At 40.0% G+C, this 19,265-nt stretch overlaps 1 protein-coding gene across 2 annotated transcripts in view; it reads left to right on the top strand.

Annotated features, from left to right (window-relative positions):
- Positions 1-7,923: 7,923 nt before the first annotated feature.
- Positions 7,924-19,265, top strand: part of UCN3 (urocortin 3) — a 29,484-nt gene continuing 18,142 nt past the window's right edge. The window contains exon 1 of one of the 2 annotated variants that reach the window (XM_089676869.1): positions 7,924-8,025. The gene's annotated coding sequence lies outside the window, so the exon portion shown is untranslated. Of the gene's footprint in view, positions 8,026-15,911; positions 15,995-19,265 lie in introns of those variants that run through there. The other variant, XM_089676870.1, reaches the window with a different exon arrangement.

Genomic DNA, 19,265 nt, shown 5'->3' with positions numbered 1-19,265 from the left:
ATATCAAGGGCAGCCACAAGTTAAGGGCCAGGAACATGCAGAAACAGCATTAAGTCATCTGCATATGGCACTACCTTTCCACAGTTGTGCCCACCCGGATCCCCACAATCTGAGTTGACTGACATAGGGCAGTAGCTAGGGGTTCCATGGCAACCGCGAAGAAGGGAGAGGAGAGTGGACACCCCTGCCTAATCCCACGCAGGACTGAGAAGGGAGGGAAGGGCTCCACCCAGTTTAATTCTAGTCAAAGGCTCTAGTAAAGGAGCCTAAATCAATTACAAAAAAAAAAGGGCCAAAGCCATAGCATTCTAACACTTTAGTCAGATAATGCCAAGAGACTGAATCAAAAGCTTTTTCTATATCCAAGGCTACCAGCACCCTGGTTACAGAGTCACTACTAGGGAGTTGAAGATGGGTAAACACCCTGCGTAAGTTAATATCAGTAGATTTACTGGGCATGAAGCCTCTTTGGTCTATGCTAATTAAGGAAGGAAGGATTTTCATTATCCTAGTGGCCAGGACTTTAGTCAAGATTTTCAAGTCATAGTTTAGCAGAGAAATTGGCCTATATGAGGCACATTGCTGTACATCTTTCTCAGGTTTGGGAATTAGAACTATGTGGGCCTGGTACATGGAAGGTGGTAATTTCCCAGTTTCAAGACAGGCTGCAAACAGTTGATGGAGTTTAGGTGCTATAATAGCGGCATGTTCCTTGTACCATCCCCTGGAAGACCATCTCATTTTTACGAAAGGCAAAAATTGCAGTTTCTATTTACAATCTAGAGATCAGGGGGTCCTCAGAGGAAAGAAGAGGTAATGACAGATTCGTTAACTTCTTGTTCCAAGTCAGGTCCAGGGACACCATACAAGGCACAGTAGTAATGTCAGGGATGCGGGTGTGACCAGAAGTGTGTGGACTGACACTGGGAAACGCAAGCTTCAGATATGGTATAAATAAGACAATTTATTAAAGACTAACAATACAAACATAAACGCAGTGCACCAAACCCCAAGCTAACACAAATACATACAACAAGGTGAAACAAACCCAAACCTAAACTGATACAGATACACAGGTACATACACATATAGAGCACAACGTAATCAGGCAGGCCGGGTCGATAACTATCAGGCAGGTAGGTACAGGAGGAGCAGGCGGAGAGAATGGTCAGAGTCACAAGCCAGGGATCAAAACAGGAGAAGTCAGCAGAGGTCAGGATCAGGAAGGGTCGGCAACAAGTCAGGCAGAGGCAGGAACAGGAACAGGAACGCAGGTTACAAGATACAGGGGCCCATGGAAAAACACACACCAAGGCACAGACTGCAGGTCTGGCCATCCCTTAAATACACCTGCAATCAGCACCAGGTGATGGCTAATTGCCGAAGTGAACCTCTGGTTGTTGAGAGCACCCGCTGGCCAGCCCTGGTACTGCAGCCCACAAGGCAGGTGAGTCCCACCACTATTGGCAAGTCCATTCCTGACAAGTAATTACTAAATTCTGACAGAGTTGCAGATGGAGCCTTGACAATGACTCCCACAGGCATTAGTAGTTCTGAGACAACTGTTTGGAAGCAGGGGTCTGCTACAAGGTTGGCTAAAAGCTTCTCACTTTTATCCATATATTCAAAAGTTTACCAGCTAAATTCTGAGCATCAGTATGGGTCACTGAAGTAAAATGGGTCTGCAGATTATATTTAACCTATGCCAGGTGAGTGTGGGTGTTCGCAGAGGGAGCAGCTACAAAGGTGGCCGCAGCCTTTGCGTCACACCCCTCTAGCTGAGCAGTTTAAAGTCCCACACTGTGACTAGGGAAGCTGAGGACTATTAAATTCCCAGTAGTGGGTCAAACTTGGGGACACCAATTGTTGCACTTTGGGGTCCTGGACCCAACGAGGGGCCAGCCTCCAACAACCCAGGTTCCTCCAACCATCCACCTCCAGGATAATAGCCAGAGGGGAGATGTCAGATAGGCCCACAGGGAGGTAGGAGACCGAACCATGTGTCAACACAGAGGTAGTACCAAAGAGGAGATTAATTCTGGCCCCTGATTTGTGTGTAGAGGATAAGTGAGAACAAGCCCTATCCTGAGGGTGTTCCCAAATCTCCGTGAGCAGAATTGACTTCAGTAAAATGGCAACCCCTCTAGAGTGGCATGACTAAGTGGCATGAAAAGCCTGCTTTACCCAGCAAGGATCCTATTATCCACAAGGTGAGTCTGACATACGTATCTCTTCAACCATCACAACGTAGTTTAACCAGTCCAATACCAAGGAAATTCCCCGCACCTCCAGGGTGGAAGCCACTATATATTATAGTAAGAAAAATTCTTACTATACTGGAGTGCAGTACTCCCAGGGGCAGACTAACCATTCAAGCACTCAGGCACTGCCCGAGGGCCCAGGGTCAGCAGGGGGCTCCATGAGATGCCCCTGGTACCTTTCATTGGCTTTTTCATAGGCTTTTTTGGGTGTGGGCGAGGACACAGGAGCCCCATGATCCCCTATTGCCTGGGGGCCCCATGAGTTGTCAGTCCGCCCCTGAGTACTACACTCTGAAAGTGGGGGGGGGGAGGTCACATTGCCCTTTTCACCACTCACATAATGCTGATATACCCTCATTGTTCTCTTCCCATTCAGGCCCCTCTGACTCTCACAAACAGGTCCTTTTATCTCTTACTAAGGAACATGGTTGATGGTAATAAATGCTACCTAGCAAACTCAAGGTATATGTGCTATAGTTTGTCCTGTATGTCTGGGCATATACAGTAGTAAGTATCGCAAAGATACAATATGGCTATCCACATGATTGATGATCTGGCATGTGCACAGATCCTTTGGTATGTCAGCACTAGTGTCTCTTTAAGCTTGGCTTACATCTCACTTTGGCCCCATATGCACAGTAGCAAAATAATATTTCTTTATTTAGAATCTTGAGCTAATCTTGGTTGTGACCCCAAGCATGTGTAAGGTGTATAGTAAGAAAACGTTAATGTAACTGTAACAGTCAGCTGGTGCATCAAGGCACAGGCTCTAAATAATGCAAATCTCTTGGTAAAATCACATTATATAATGTGTTTTTAACCAAAATCCTCTATGTAAAAATGTGCACAGATTTCTGTTGTTGTTTTCCTTTCTGTGGTCCCTTTTGGCAACAGTATTGTATTGCAGATTTCCATTTCTTTGCAGCTCTCCTACATTGTTAGTGGATGTACAGTTCTGTATATGGGTGCACGTAGCAGCATACACTCATCAAAACTCCTGTAGTCATGCAACTGAAGGAATCCATCTCTGATTTGTAATTTACACCCCTTAGGCATATATTGTTCAAGCACATGCAATTTGGGCAGAGTGCCATACCCAAGCTATAGCAAGTTCCATCAGCAATATTACTGGCAAGTATAGTAAGAGAAATATAGCTCAGTGTAAAAGAGGACTCTCTTTGATTCCATGACAGAGGAACCCTTTGGTTGTGTACTGCAATCATTACTATACATAGAACCATATCAAACTTTCCCGCTACAGGACTGGAAGCTGAAACAGTTGGCTGAACTCACTACAATCCAGCTTACCATGACTGTGCAAACTAAGCAATGCATTTCCCTGGTGAGCATAGTAAGCTATGTATTTCCCTGACGAGAAACATATTCCCTACTGCAGGGGACACACAGATACACAGTCACTAAATAGAAAAGGGAAAATGAATATTCCTTCCAACAAGAGAGAAAAAAACATTAGGTGATGTATCTACATGGTCATTTTATTAACAGTGCTCCTTGAGCCTCCTGAAATACCCCAAATTTCAGGATATGGAGAAACTTTACACACCTCCCTTGCAACTTCATTCGCTGAGGCATAGTGGTTGATTTACCAAAGGAAAATAGACAGTTCACATTGGGTAAACATGGCAAGTTGAGTTAATGCCAAAGAGCTCAATTCTGGTCTAATCTGACCACAGCACTTTCTCCTGGTCCTTTTCTGAATCATTTAGATCTTCATTGAAACACTTCATATGGGCCTATACATGTGCCTTCTTGAGGAGGGGGACCTTGCGGGCAATGCAGTATTTTAAACCATGGCTGTGTATTGTGTTACCAATGGCTTTTTTGGTGACTATGGTCCTAACTGCCTTGAAACCATTCACAAGCTCCTCCCATGTAGTTCTGGGCTGATCCCTCACTTTTCTCATGATCATCCTTACCCCATGAGGAGAAATCTTGCATGGAGCTCCAGACCGAGGGAGATTGATGGTTATTTTGTATTTCTTCCATTTGCCAAAAATTGCTCCAGCAGTTGTTTTCTTCTCACCAAGCTTCTTGCTGATGGTCTTGTAGCCCATTCCAGCATTGTGCAGGTCTACAATCTTGTCCCTGACATCCTTTGACAGCTCTTTGGTCATTTGCCCATGATGGTCAGGTTTGAATGGAAGAAAGAGATGCTCAGATTTTGTGGACAGGTGTCTTTTATACACATAACAAGTTATCATTAGGAGCGCCTTCCTAAATTCACAGAACTAATCTGTGTACCACATGAGCACATACAGTAGCCAGACTGCGGGAGCCAGAATTATTGTTGGTTGGTAGAGGATTTACTCACTGAACTGCAACTCAATTTATAACATTTGTATTATGTGTTTTTTCTGGATTTTTGGTTGATATTCTGTCTCTATCATTTAAAATACACCTATGACAAAAAATTTTAGACCCTTCATTCTTTGTAGGTGGGTAAACGTACAAAATCTGCAGGGGATCAAATAATTATTTTCCCCACTGTGTATATATATATACATACAGTATATCTATATCTATCTATCTATATCTATATATATACAGTATAAATATAAAAAACAACATCAGTTTGTTGTACTGTAATAGGATAAATACCTTTTTTTTGCGTTCTGTGGTTATTAAAAATGTTTTTTTCCAAAAGGACAAAGAATAAATATTACAGTCAATTTCAAAAAGAAGAGAAACACATATAAGCCTGTGAAGTGAAATTACATCATAAACAAGTCCCAAGGTGAAAATAAGACATATGACAATATTAGATACATGTCTGAGAAATAATTGCACAATCTACACATGTGAACTGACATAGTGTCTATAATTGCAATTTAAGTAACTTTGTCAAAAATCCTCTAGTCATGAATTTGCTACTGGTACCAAAGTCTTGCCATAAAAAAAAACCAAGGAGATATAAATATTTTGATCACAATTACAAGGACTATGTCAGGCCTCACTAAATGGCAGACTGCGGTCAAGACCCCATTCAGATCATCAGAGTCCTAACAACCAATGCAGTCACATGCGTGCTCCATCCCCAGCATCACGGGGTTACAAAGGAAAACGTACTGTGTCTAGAGCTGCGGCCTGCTTCACCTCCTGATTTACGCTCTCTGCCTGCCTGGCACTAAAAGGTATGGGGGCACTCTGATGAGGACACCTGATGTAAGAAGGGCATTCTGATTTGGATATCTGATGTAAGAAGGGCATTCTGATTTGGATATCTGATGTAAGAAGGGCATTCTGATTTGGATATCTGATGTAAGAAGGGCACTCTAATGGGGACACCTGATGTAAGGGGGCAAGCCCATGCAGACATGTAATGTAAGGGAGCAATCTGATAGAGACACCTGATGTAAGAAGGGCAATCCGATGCAGACACGTAATGTAAGGGAGCAATCTGATGGAGACACTTGATGTATGGGGCACTCTGATGGGGACACGTGATATAAGGGGGCTCTCTGATGAAGACACCCAATGTAAAGGGGGTCTTTGATGAAGACACCTAAAGTAAGGGTCCACTCTGTTGGGGACACCAGATGTAAGGGGACAATCTGTTGGGGACACCTGATGTAAGAAGGGCACTCTAATGGGGACACCTGATGTAAGGGGACAATCTGATGGGGACACCTGATGTAAGAAGGGCACTCTAATGGGGAAACCTGATGTAAGGGGGCAATCCGATGCAGACACATCATGTAAGGGGCACTCTGATGGGGACACATGATGTAAAGGGGCTCTCTGATGAGGACACCTAATGTAAGGGACCACTCTGATGGGGACAACTGATGTAAGGGGACAATCTGATGGGGACACCTGATGAAAGAAGGGCACACTAATGGGAACACCTGATGTAAGGGGGAAATTCTAAAGAGACACATAATGTAAGAGAGCAATCTGATAGGGACACCTGATGTAAGAAGGGCTCTCTGATGGGGACATTGATGTAAGGGAGCTCTCTGATGGGGACATCTGATGTAAGGGAGCACTCATATGGGGAGACCTGGTGTAAGGAGGCAATTTGATGAGGATACCTGATGTACGGGGTCAATCTCATGGAGACACTTGATGTAAGGGGCACTCTAATGGGGACACATGATGTAAGGGGGCTCCTTGATTAAGACACCCAATGTAAAGGGCCTCTCTAATGAGGACACCTAATGTAAGGATCCACTGTTATGGGGACACCTGATGTAAGGGGGCAATCTGATGGGGACACCTAATGTAAAGGGGCAATCTGGTAGGGATGACTGATGGAAGGGAATACTCTGAAAGTTAACAATACATATTTTTGAAATGTTGTGAAAATTGTATATTACTTATTTTTTGATAGAAATGACTGCATATATACTAGGATCTAAGTCATAGAACAAACATGACATGTGCGTCCTGTTCCACCTCCTGATTCCCTCTTTCTGCCTCCCTGACATTAAAAGACTATGGGGGCACTCAATTGAGGACATGAATGTAAGAAGGGCACTTTGATGGGGACACCTGATGTAAGAAGGGCATTCTGATGGTGACACCTGTTGTAAGAAGGGCATTCTGATGGGGACATCTGATGTAAGAAGGGCACTCTAATGGGGACACCTGAAGGGGGCAATCCGATGCAGACACGTAATGTAAGGGAGCAATCTGATGGGGACACCTTATGTAAGGGTGCTCTCTGATGGGAACACCTTTTGTAAGGGGATACCTGATGTAAGGGGGCAATCTGATGGGGATACCTAATGTAAGGGGGCAATCTGATCTAGGCACTTGATGTAGGGACACTCTGATGGGGACATGTGATGTAAGGGGGCTCTCTGATGAGGACACCTGATGTAAGAGGACGCTCTGATGGGGACACCTGACGTAAGGGGGCACTCTGATAGGGACACCTGATGCAAGGGGGCACTCTGATGGGGACCTGATGTAAGAGGGCAATCTGATGGGGACACCTGATATAAGAAGGGCATTCTGATGGGGACACCTGATAAAAGAAGGGAACTTGGATGGGGACACCTGATGTAAGGGGCAACCCAATGGGGACACCTAATGTAAAGGGGCAATCTGACGGGGACAACTTATGTAAGGGGACACTCTGAAAAATGACATACATATTGTTTAAATGCTGTGGAAATTGTACATTACTTATTTCTTGATAGACATAAATGACTACATATATATTAGGCTTTGAGTAATAGAACAAACATGCCATTTGGACCTCATTTGGAAGAACATTTTACTGATCTGACAATTTGTAGTTTTCTCTGGACTATTAGAGCAAATATATAGCTATATAACCATTTTAGTTTGTTATCAATATTGGTTTAAATATTTTGATTAAGATTACATGGACTATATCATAGCACAGATTATTTCCACTGTGTTAATTTGTGTATGTACATAAAGGGACTAAATTTAATGGTTCAAAGTGCTTAGTGAAGCACCACAAAGGATACCAGTACTGCATGAATGAATGAAATAAAGGAGTGACCACATTTGCTTACTATTCCATAATAAAATCTTGTCTTTGTCTTTAAGTTATTGGAGACATTGTTATAGTTCCTTTTCTATCTACACAGGAGAGGGGAGCGTTTCCATAGAGAAAATATCAGAGCCCCTTCCTTGAGAGTGAGGAGGGGGGAAGAGTGAACGAGAGAGGGGGAGCAGACTTTCAAGTCACAGGCAGCTGCCTGATGAATCTCTTTATCCTGAGAGGCAGAGAGAAGGGAGCGTCACTCATCAGCACTGCCACATTCAGGTGAGTACATAGTACTGCTGACACTTCCACTACAAGTCAGGCAATGTGACATTTAGGACAAGGCATAAACTGCTTCTTCTCTCTTCAGTTTATTCCTGCTTATGATCTTGCATAGTTTTTTTTCACATCACTTGTTCCCCCTAATGTAAAAGTAGCAGAATTGAGCTAATAACTTCATTGTGATGTCAGGCGGTGTACTTGATGAGCACAGGGGGGCAAAGAAATGGAGGGAGTTGTAACTTGAATTGTCTGCTGCTGACACTGGAAACCACAGTGATTCCAACCTGAAGAATTTGCAAGATTTATGTATTTTACAGAACAGTGCTCAGTGAAATATATATATATATATATATATCGAACAGACATTTTGCAGCACCTTGTGAATTTATTAAAGTTTGCTCTTACATCAGTTTTGGATGCATATGGACACTTTAAATGTATATATATATATATATATATATATATCAGTCAGAGATTCTGCTGCAGCACATTGTGAATTTATTCAAGTTTGCTTGTATCAAAACCTGTACAACAGTTTTAGATCCAAATGGACTATTATATATATATATATATATATATATATATATATATATATAATTATTTATTTATTTATTTTTGTTTTAATTATTATTATTGTATGTATTCTGTTGGGATGCTATAAGGTGTTTGCTACATCTTAGTGAAAGGTACAAATGTTATACTCAATGACACTTTCTAACTGAATTAAACACTATAAAATGTCACTTTCTAAAAACCATAATGCCTAGACTTATGAGAATACAGTTATTCTAGTATAGTGGGAACACTAACGTAGACAACATGAAGTTGTGAAGCTGAGTGGAAAGTACATCTTCAGCCTGCCAATATCACCACTGTTGTTGATTAAGGAAAGTATGCTGTAAGTGTCATTGGTCAGAATTTATAGAGTAGAAATGCTTCTAATGGTTTGCAATTAGAAACTCCCTGTAGACACATATTTATGTATGCAAATACAGAATAAAAAGATACAGACAAATACATAGACACTTCTGTCTGACCTCTCAGAGAGGAGCATACATAAGCTGCAAACAAGCACTTCATAGGACAAATAGTATTTTTATTCTTTTTTTTTCAGATCCTAGCAGGACATTCGTTATAGCAAAATTTGGCTGCCACACAGAGCACTAACAAGTGTTAATACTTTCTTCAGTTTTACAGCCAAATTTCAGTTTTCTCAATTGTATTGAGATTCTAGAATGTATATGTATTCAGTGCAATGAGTAATGATGACATGAAAACTGCTGTAATTTTAGAATCATGAATTCTGATTGGCTGCCAAACATTTTTGCATTGCATACTGTGTTTTAAGTATTATTATGCAAACACAATACAGGCAATTTGGTGCTATCTTGTCACCAATAACTGCAGTTACATCATCTAAAAACTGGCATTATTCTTGATTTGTGTAGTGGCAGCATATTCCACAGTGCTGTATTAAGTAAGAACCTAAAAGGAAGGAATAAAACCATGCCATGTATTATTATGCAAACACAATATAGGTGGTTTGGTGCTATCTTGTCACCAATAACTGCGGTTACATCATCTCAAAGCGGGCATTATTCTTGATTGATATAGTGCCAGCATATTCCACAGTGTTGCACTAAGTAAGAACTTAAAAGTAAGGCATAAAACAATGCCATAACAGACTGTTCATGAACCAGCATGATTTAGAGCACTGCACAGAAGAACATACAACTGAACTACGTATATGAAACAAAAACACTTACATGATTTCAATATTGCCTTGTAAAGCATTGATGAGATTAAAGTACAGTGCTAAATGTATAACCATTATCATATATCAGGTAATATCTCATTTAGATTGACTGGTATTTAAAAAAATAGTAAATATTCTTTTGTAGTGGGCACACTATTCAGGCATGCAACATGTATGCAAACTGCTCTGGGTCTCAGAACCTACTTTATAGGATTGTGTCATACATTATAGAAAATGATATGTGGACACCAGAAAGCTGAAAATGAACATAAGAGCTCACAGCTGTAAAAGGAATATATTATAATCGATCATAGCAATAAAGCATTTGCTTCCTTGGTGAAGACAAAGGCAAATCAATCAGTATAAAGTTACTAAAGGTTGATGCTCATTTGCTTTTGTTGGTAAATAGTTTACACAACATGGAGGGGTGTGAAAATGATCATTATCAAAAGTATATGGCTTTAATTACAATGCACTATTCCGCTTTCATGCAATAATTTACTTTTATTTGCTTTAGTACAAAAATGTATATCTTAAAGAATCAGCAGTAGAGTATAAGTTAACAATCTGTAAATTATTAGACACATCCAACATTGTACCATTGAACAAGGAAGAGTAAGCGTTTGCAGACTGGCTTGCAGTCAGGGCTGTGAAACAGTTCCTTTCATTACTGAGACGCAAGCTATGCAAGTCTAGAAACTAACAAAAGTCGTTTAATGTACAGGCTGGTGAAGCCCCACAAACTTTTAATGAGTTGTGAAAAGACTGAATAGGGAATCATAAAGTATAATGTGATCTTTCAGTGCCATGACAATGCCAGGAGTAACTAAGGAGTATACAGATCTTGGAATTAAAAGAAAATGATATTTAATACATTTTAGGATAATGTTAAGATAATGCAAAATAGTCAGTCCACTGAAATGACCTCTAGGAGAAGCAGAAACACAAGAGGATTGATTTACTAAAGGGAAACAGGCTGTTTATTATAAATAGGCTGGGGAATTTTCCCCAGTGCTTAGTGAATGCGGTGAATTTTCACATTGTAAAGAATTCTCAATGAAGTGCAAAGAAAAAACAATATTTTTGCTTGCACATGATTGGATGATGGAAGTCAGCAGAGCTTTATTTCTTTCACAAAGCTCTGAGGAAAATTCTCATACAAAGAGCAATTTTCCTTGCAGAATGAACAGTGTATTTGCCTTTAGTAAATGAACCCTAATAAATAGCATGCAATGTAACAGATCCCATACTGCTTACATTGCTATATCCTTCTGCAGCTCCTAAATTATCTGTAGAAGTTGATATGTCTTTTTACATTTTCTCTCAGTGAATCTTTTACAGCATATCATTGCCTATTGCAAAAAATAACAAGACGTAAGGCCAGTGATTGACAGATGTGAAGTAAATGCAGCAAAAATACGTTTCCATAGCTGACACACATCTTTGGCAATGAGGTTGACCTTTTTCCAAAGGTTGACAAAGACACAATGGCTACCTGCCTCCTGGGAGTCTACAATCTGTCACCTGAACATCTAGCTCTCGTCTACATTCAGGCCACTGGGGGAATCAAACCCTAGTGCCTCACAGCGGGTTTGTGGCAATCCCATTGGAGCTGTCCAAATTTCCCAACACATGGGCCCATTTTACCAAGCCTACTATTAACTGGATGGACACCAGTGGGTGTAAAGATCATTACACACGATATATTGACTCCCTCAGAAATATTGGGTGGGATCCAGCCTGGGAGAATCAGATCATTCAGCGCCATTGTATTGCCAAGAACTCTCCACTGTCTATTTTCTTCCCTATACCGAACCTTCCATCGAGAGAATTTGGCCAAGTGAATAAGTGAATATCAAGACAGGGTGCCATTCTTAAAGAAAGTGAATTCATTGGCTCACAATTGATATGATCCAGAAATATTTAGACAGAATAAAGATTAATAAAGCACCTGGACCGGATGGCATACACCCACGGGTCCTTAAAGAATTGAGCTCTGTCATTCCAAAGCCATTGTTTCTAATTTTTAGGTTCTCCTTAATGACTGGCATAGTACCCCTGGATTGGCGTAAGGCCAATGTGGTGCCTATATTTAAAAAGGAATCAAAATATTTACCAAGTAATTATAGACCTGTTAGTTTAACTTCTATAGTTGAGAATATACTGGAGAGTTTAATAAAAGACCACATGGATGAGTTCTTGCTTGAAAAAAATATTTTAAGCAACAGGCAGCATAGATTCATGAAAGACAGAAGTTGTCAAACAAATCTGATTTCTTTTTATGAGAAGGTGAGCAAAACCTTGGAAAGAGGGGTGGCTGAGGACGTGGTATACTTGGATTTTGCAAAAGGGTTTTACACACTTCCCCACACATGGCTAATGTGTAAGGTAAGGTCTACCGACTTGGAAAAATCAGTATGTAACTGGATAGAAAACTGGCTAAAAGACCGAATTCAGAGAGTAGTGGTTAATGATTCATACTCTGAATGATCTAGGGTTGTCAGTGGTGTACCCCAAGGTTCAGTGTTGAGACCTTTACTTTTTAATATATTTATAAATAATATAGGGTCTGGGATTAAAAATACCATTTTAGTGTCTGCAGATGACACCAAGCTGTGCAGTGGAATAACGTCTTTACAGGATGTCTCCAACTTACAAGCCGACCTCAATGCACTGTTTAATTGGGCAACTATGTGGCAAATGAGGTTTAATGTTGATAAATGTAAAGTTATACACTTGGGGGCTAAGAAAATGCATGCATCATACATACTAGGGGGGAGGGACAACTGGGGGAATCAATGGTGGAGAAGGATCTGGGAGTTCTGGTAGATCACAAGCGTAATAATGGCATGCAATGCCAATCTGAGGTTTCTATAGAGAGCAAAATCCTCTCTTGTAATAAAAGAGGTATAGACTCCAGAGAGAGATATATCATTTTACCCCTGTACAGATCATTAGTAAGACCTCATCTGGAATATGCAATTCAGTTTTGGGCACCAATTCACAAAAAGAATATTGGGGAACTGGAGAAAGTGCAGAGAATGGCAACCAAACTGATAAAAACTGGCATGAAGGAGCTCAGCTATGAGGAAAGATTAAAGGAATTTAATTTATTCTCTCTTGAGAAGAGGAGATTAAGGGGGGATATGATCACCATGTATAAATACATCAGTGATTCATATAGTGAACCCGGTGTAGAGTTATTCACCCTGAGGTCATCACAAAGGATAAGGGGTCACTCTTTATGTCTGGAGGAAAAGAGATTTAATCTCCAAATACCGAAAGGTTTCTTCACAGTAAAAGCTGTGAGAATGTGGAATAGACTCCCTCAAGAGTTGGTTCTGGCCACCTCAGTGTATTGCTTTAAAAAAGGCCTGGATTTTTTCCTAGATACACATAATATAACTGGATACTAACATTTATAGGTAAAGCTGATCCACGGAATATCCAACTGCCTTTCGGGGGATCAGGAAGAATTTTTTTCCCCTGCAGGAGTAAATTGGATCAGCTTTTCTGGATCAACTGTGGATATAGGATTATAACTTTTTTTTAAAGTTGAAATAGATAGACTTTTGTATTTTTTCAGCCAGACTATGTAACTATGAATTCTTTACTTGAACTAAGGAAACATTACAAAATTCATCTGCAGACAAAAGCAGCTCTTAACCATTTTTCTTTGTACACCGTCATACCAAGGTATATCATATATCTATAAAAACTCAAGTTAACAGAGGTTCTGGCAGACATCTTTCAATTTCCTTCACCCCATGAAGGGTATCAATTTCCCTTTTTTTTTTAAATCTTCACAAGGGAGCATATCCAACTCTTCCCCTAAGGGAAGCAAACAACCCAGCACTCCTATTATTCACATCATCATGGATCTAGATGTGCACTCCTTGTGAGGAGCATTCTTTCTTAGCTTCTCTTGCCTTTCCAACCCAACCAAAAATAATCCAGTAAATCCACCTATCTGTACTTAAGTAACCCTGTGTAAGCACGAGCGTCAGGGACCCCAAACAAAGGAACCTATACTCCCTTAAACTCTGAATGTTTTTTCATTTTCTGCCCACACACGACTTAAGTACTTAACAGCATCAGTACGAGATGCTGCAATATGACAGTTGGTAGGTGCATTACAAACAGGGAGGATTCACATTAAAATGTTAAATGAAGAATTTAAAAACAATTGCACTGCAAAAACAAGTTATATACCTGACGTAGGAAAACTAATTTCAGATGGCATAAGTGTTGGTGTAAAGGGATATGGGTAAAATGAGGGAGAATGGAAAACAGAAAAATGAAGGCACGGCTTGTGGGTCTCAGGTCAATAAAGCTGTTGAAATGGAAAAACTTAACATTAAAAAGGAGATAAAAAGCAGAAAAATCCCGGACATGATTGTTTTGCTGCACATATACAATAACATTCTAAGTGGGTGATTCCAAAAAATGTACCATAACTTTTGTAATAAGTGGGCATATCCTAAACAAGCTATGTTATTAAACCCAATATGAGGTCCTTACATTATATGGTTTTAGTACAAATTAATTTATTTGACAAATACAAAATATGTTCTGTGCACAATTCAGTACATGTGAATATATAAAGATCCAGGCAGTGCTTTGCACTTTAAAATTACATATATTAAAAATGATTCTAAAAGCCAACAAAGAGGCACACTGTAAACACAGTCATACATCTGTAATGGAGCAAAACATGTTTCAGGTATAGACCCTTCCAAAGGTTCAATATGAAAAACATGTACGGTTAAGTGCTCAAATTACAGAAGCAAGCTTGTGCCAACAGAGTGCTATCCCAACACCATTCAATATTAAAAGTCTTATAGTCCAAATGTGTATATGAATGAGAGTCCTTTAGAGCGGTACCACTTTGGTCTAGAAAAATCTTCTCCACCACTTGTGAGTAATAAATACAATTACCACTCACCAAAAGGTGTTGACCCCCATAATGGATGGTTAAATATTGCTTAGATCAGTGGTTCTCAACCTGTGGGTCGTGACCCCTTTGGGGGTCGAACAACCCTTTCACAGGAGTCGCTTAAGAGCATCGGAAAACACATATTTCCGATGTGTAAAGAGCAGCTACTGTGTAGAAAGCAGCTGCTGTGTTGAAAGCAGCTACTCTGTTAAAAGCAGCTACTGTGTTGAAAGCAGCAGTATTGGAGGTAAAACAACACTTCATGAATTAAAATTACTGGATAAATAATTTTATAGGGTACTAAGAGACAAGTGCTGTAGGTAGCACGAGCAGATGCGCCCTGTATTTGAGTCCGTATTGTGAGGGAAGGTATTTGAGAGGAACCCATTGCTTGGAGGAGGATCTTGATTAAGTCGGTGGAGGCAGTGGAGTATCAAAACCCTGGCAAAGATATATTATATATATAAAGCTTTGTGACCTGCGAAGGGTCGAATGCGGAAGGTGAGGGGGCACTTTGGCTATTAATGAGGGGGGTCACATCAAGAGTATCACGAAGAGCACAATTGCAGCATGGAGTGAAGTCATAACCACCGTGTATTGAACACTTTTATTATTTTGCACAGTGTGGCATCACAAATAATTTTGAATTGATTTTGAATTTTTTTCCTATATTTATCACTTTGCACAGTTTAAGTGTCATTTTGTTGATTATCATTATTGACTACCAGGGGGCTTATAATTTATGTGTGGGGATTTTGCACTAGATATCTTGTAGATTGATGATTATTTAATTTATTATAATCTTTTTGGAAGGAGATAATTTTCACTTTTATATAAGTTGAGCGCTTCATCATTAATATAGTTTGTTTGTAAATAAACTGCATTGCCCCTTAAGATAAGCTTAAACCTATGCTAATTGTTATTCATATTCTTCAAAAATCATCCACACACATCCTCTACTTAATAGTCCTGTAATCCATTTTTCGTGAAATCATTTCTTACCATTTGTTTCTGCCTCCCTGTAACGTCATCTTTGAGCTACTGAACCTCTCCCCCCCCCCCATGAAACAGCAAATGTTAGTTGCGGTCATGTGCACTGCTCTATGTACACTACAAATCCCATAGTCTCTAGTCCATCTCAGGATCAAGCAAGAGAGGGTGGCTACATTCCTACATACATTGGGACCATGAAGACGCAATGTAGCGACCCTCTAACAGGAAGCTGGATCACAGCAGCAACAAAATAGAGATCTGAGGGAGGCTGAGAGCATTAGAAGGTATTTTTATTTTAGTTATATTGAGTATTTGAGACTATATACTTGAATAGAATATATTCTTTTAAACCACTTTAACACGTTGTTGTCCCTTTAACAGTGCAGATTAGCAGGATTTACTAATAAGTGATTATGCCTGTATAGAGGGAATGCTTTGTGTTAAACTAGCAACAAGTTTCTACAGCCACTACAGGTACTTACTGTGTTAAGCACTTGCCCTCTGGAAGATTTACCCCCCTTCGTGACTAGGCCATTTTTTGCTATATGGCACTGTACTACTTTAACCGGCAATTGCTCGGCCATGCAATACTGTACATAATTGAAATTTGTATCATATTTTTTCACACAAATAGAGCTTCCTTTTAGTGGCATTTAATTTATTATTTGTTTATTACAGGTACTTATATAGCGCCATCAATTTACACAGTGCTTTACATATATATTGTACATTCACATCAGTCCCTAACCCTCAAGGGGTGTACAATCTAAGGTCCCTAGCTTACATTCATACATACACATACTAGGGCCAATTTAGACAGGATCCAATTAACCTACCAGCATGTCTTTGGAGTGTGGGAGGAAACCGGAGTACCCGGAGGAAACCCATGCAGGCACAGGGAGAACATGCACACTCCAGGCAGGTGGTACCATGGTTGGGATCACCACTGCTATAAACAAAAAAAGACTGAAAACTTAAAAAATATATATATATTTTTTACTTTTTGCTATAAAACATATCTAGTAAAAAAAAAACATTTTTCTTCATAAATTTTGGGCAAAATGTATTCTGCTACATGTCTTTGGTAAAAAAAAAAAAAAAAAGTGTATATTAATTGGTTTAATTGGGCAGGAAGGGGTTAACATCCGGGGCGTTCAAAGGGTTAACTGTGTGCTAGGGAGTGTGATTACTGTGTACTGTGTGGTGTTTTACTGGGTGATGGGCTGGTTTTTATCTCCCTGCTTTGCAGAGATTTAAAAACCGGCAAATCCCCGCTGAAAGAAGAAAGATCTGTGTTGTTTACATTCACAGATCTCTCTCCTGTCAGTTGCTCTGCCAATTGCCAGGTCCCGGTCATGAGTGGTCATGGCCAGGACCCGGTGATTGACATATACAGGAGCCAATGACCACACAGGTAGGCATGTGCATGCGTGCCCCCTACCTGGAAATGCAGAATCACAGATATATATATATATATATATATTGCATAGAGGGGCCGCCCTGTAGCAGTAAAGTAAAGTGGTTAGTTCAATGGACAAGTCGATGATAAAAACAAGGACTCAGGTACAGTATTTCTTTATATTCTTGTCAGCTTGTCTGAAATGTGTGTGTGCATGTGGACTGAAATGTAGAAAGGACAATGAGAAACCTAGACTGGATGGAAGTAGCGCTGAACTGCCGTACTATACTGTAAGTGAAATACGATAGAGCTAACACAACTCTTCGACTTTTATTTACAGTGGAATACTGGAATATGGATTGGTGCCACACACATAGGGAAATGGAAGAATAATAACTTGAATTTTTCTGTCTCCTAATTTTTTTCAACAACTGACAAACACAGTTTGTTTAATCCATTTCTATCTTCAAAATTTTTTGTTACTTAATTCCAATTGACATCATAGTTTGTGGCAGGAAGCCAGCAATATAATATTCGATACGGTTGATGTGGAATATCTGGTTTGCACTATATGTTACATATGTAAATATGTAAGGATCCTACTTATAACTACTTCATATATAAGTGCAAAGAATGACAATACTAAAGCTGTTATGTTCTGACACCACCTTCCTGATTGTAAGTGTATGATTAGCATACTCAGGAATTCGGTGGTTGTAAGGGAGTCCTATAACCCTATACATTATAAACTGTGCAAGGAAACCACTAAAAACAAAGACTGCTGTAGAGACCAGAGCAAGAGAGAGTGGTATATCTGTTTTCATAAAAAATGTGAAAGGATGAAAAAAAGAGGATTAGATGCAAGGAGACAGGTGGATATCAGAAGCACGAAAATACACATCATAACGCTAAATTCCAGGCAAACAGTTAAACACTCAGATGAAAGACATATAAAAGAGCGGTTTTACCTGACAAATGGTTTGTATTCCTGTCCATTCAGTTCTGAAATGAACAGAGCTCTATTGCACAGTACATCCCTGTGTGTCAGGGCAGGACACCTGATATTTCCCTGCAGCAGTTAAGCTACATTTACAGGTTTTGTCTCTGCCCCAACCTGTGACTGGACAGTGAACAAAAAAGTAGCACACTAATGAGCTATTTCTCGATCACTCTGCTATCTCCTCCTCTCAGCATGCCGTTTGTTAGTACATGAAAACAGCAACACAACTGACTGGCTCCTTGTTTCTCCCTGTCCTGGTGTGAGCTCAGCAGAACAGAAGATTTGATAACTAGTCAAATAAAATTGTCTTTTTTTTGTCAGCCGGGAATTCATTAGAAAACCACTGCAAAATTATTCAGTATTTAGTTTATACGGCTATATAACAGAATTAGTAATGTATTCAAAAAACTTTCTAGCTGTAAAAACACATAACTGCTATTAATAGTAGAAGTACAACACTATAGTGTAAAGTGCAACTGTATGCAGCAACCCATTGCAACAAAATAGTCACTTTCGTCAAATTATTGAAGCTTTATTTATTATGTTGTTGAATGGATTCTGCTCAGAAGGCTGTTACCCAGGGGTGGACTGACCATTTGGAAACTCGGGCACTGCCCGAGGGCCCGGGGTCAGTAAGGGGCCCCATGAGATGCCCCTGGTACCTTTTTCATAGACTTTTTTGAGTTTGGGCAGCTCTGTGATGCTTCTGAATGTGCCAGTGATCCGGGAACCATCCAAGTGAGTCCGTCCTTTCTTCCATCCTCCCCTTCCTTCTGTGTTTCCTTCCCACCTTCCTCCATTCCCTTCCTTCCTTTCCTTCCTTCCCTCAAATCTCTCTCCCTCCCCTCCTGCTCTTTCCTATTTTGTCCTCCAGTAATAGCATTCATGAGTACAGTCAAAGAAGTTTAGTTTTGTGTCATCAGCCTGTGGTAGTAGTTGGTCCCATGTGGGGACATCTGATGTAAGGGGGATTTTGATAGGGATGTGTGATATAAGGGGGTACAGGTTCTGTTTATTCACCCCAATCTAATGACAGCCCAATATATACTAGTGCACCATTCACTCCCTGTTGACACTGTCCACTGCCCCCACAAAATCATTGTGAAAAGTAAATTGTAAAAAATAAACATAAAATAATAAAAAAAAATTCTGACAC

This window comes from Staurois parvus, unplaced genomic scaffold (genome assembly GCF_062004578.1).
Source record: "Staurois parvus isolate SC_StPar_1 unplaced genomic scaffold, SC_StPar_1.0 ptg000175l, whole genome shotgun sequence".
Taxonomy (NCBI): Eukaryota; Metazoa; Chordata; class Amphibia; order Anura; family Ranidae; genus Staurois; species Staurois parvus.
Note: the sequence above shows the minus strand (reverse complement) of the source record. Positions and strands in the feature narration are given on the sequence as shown.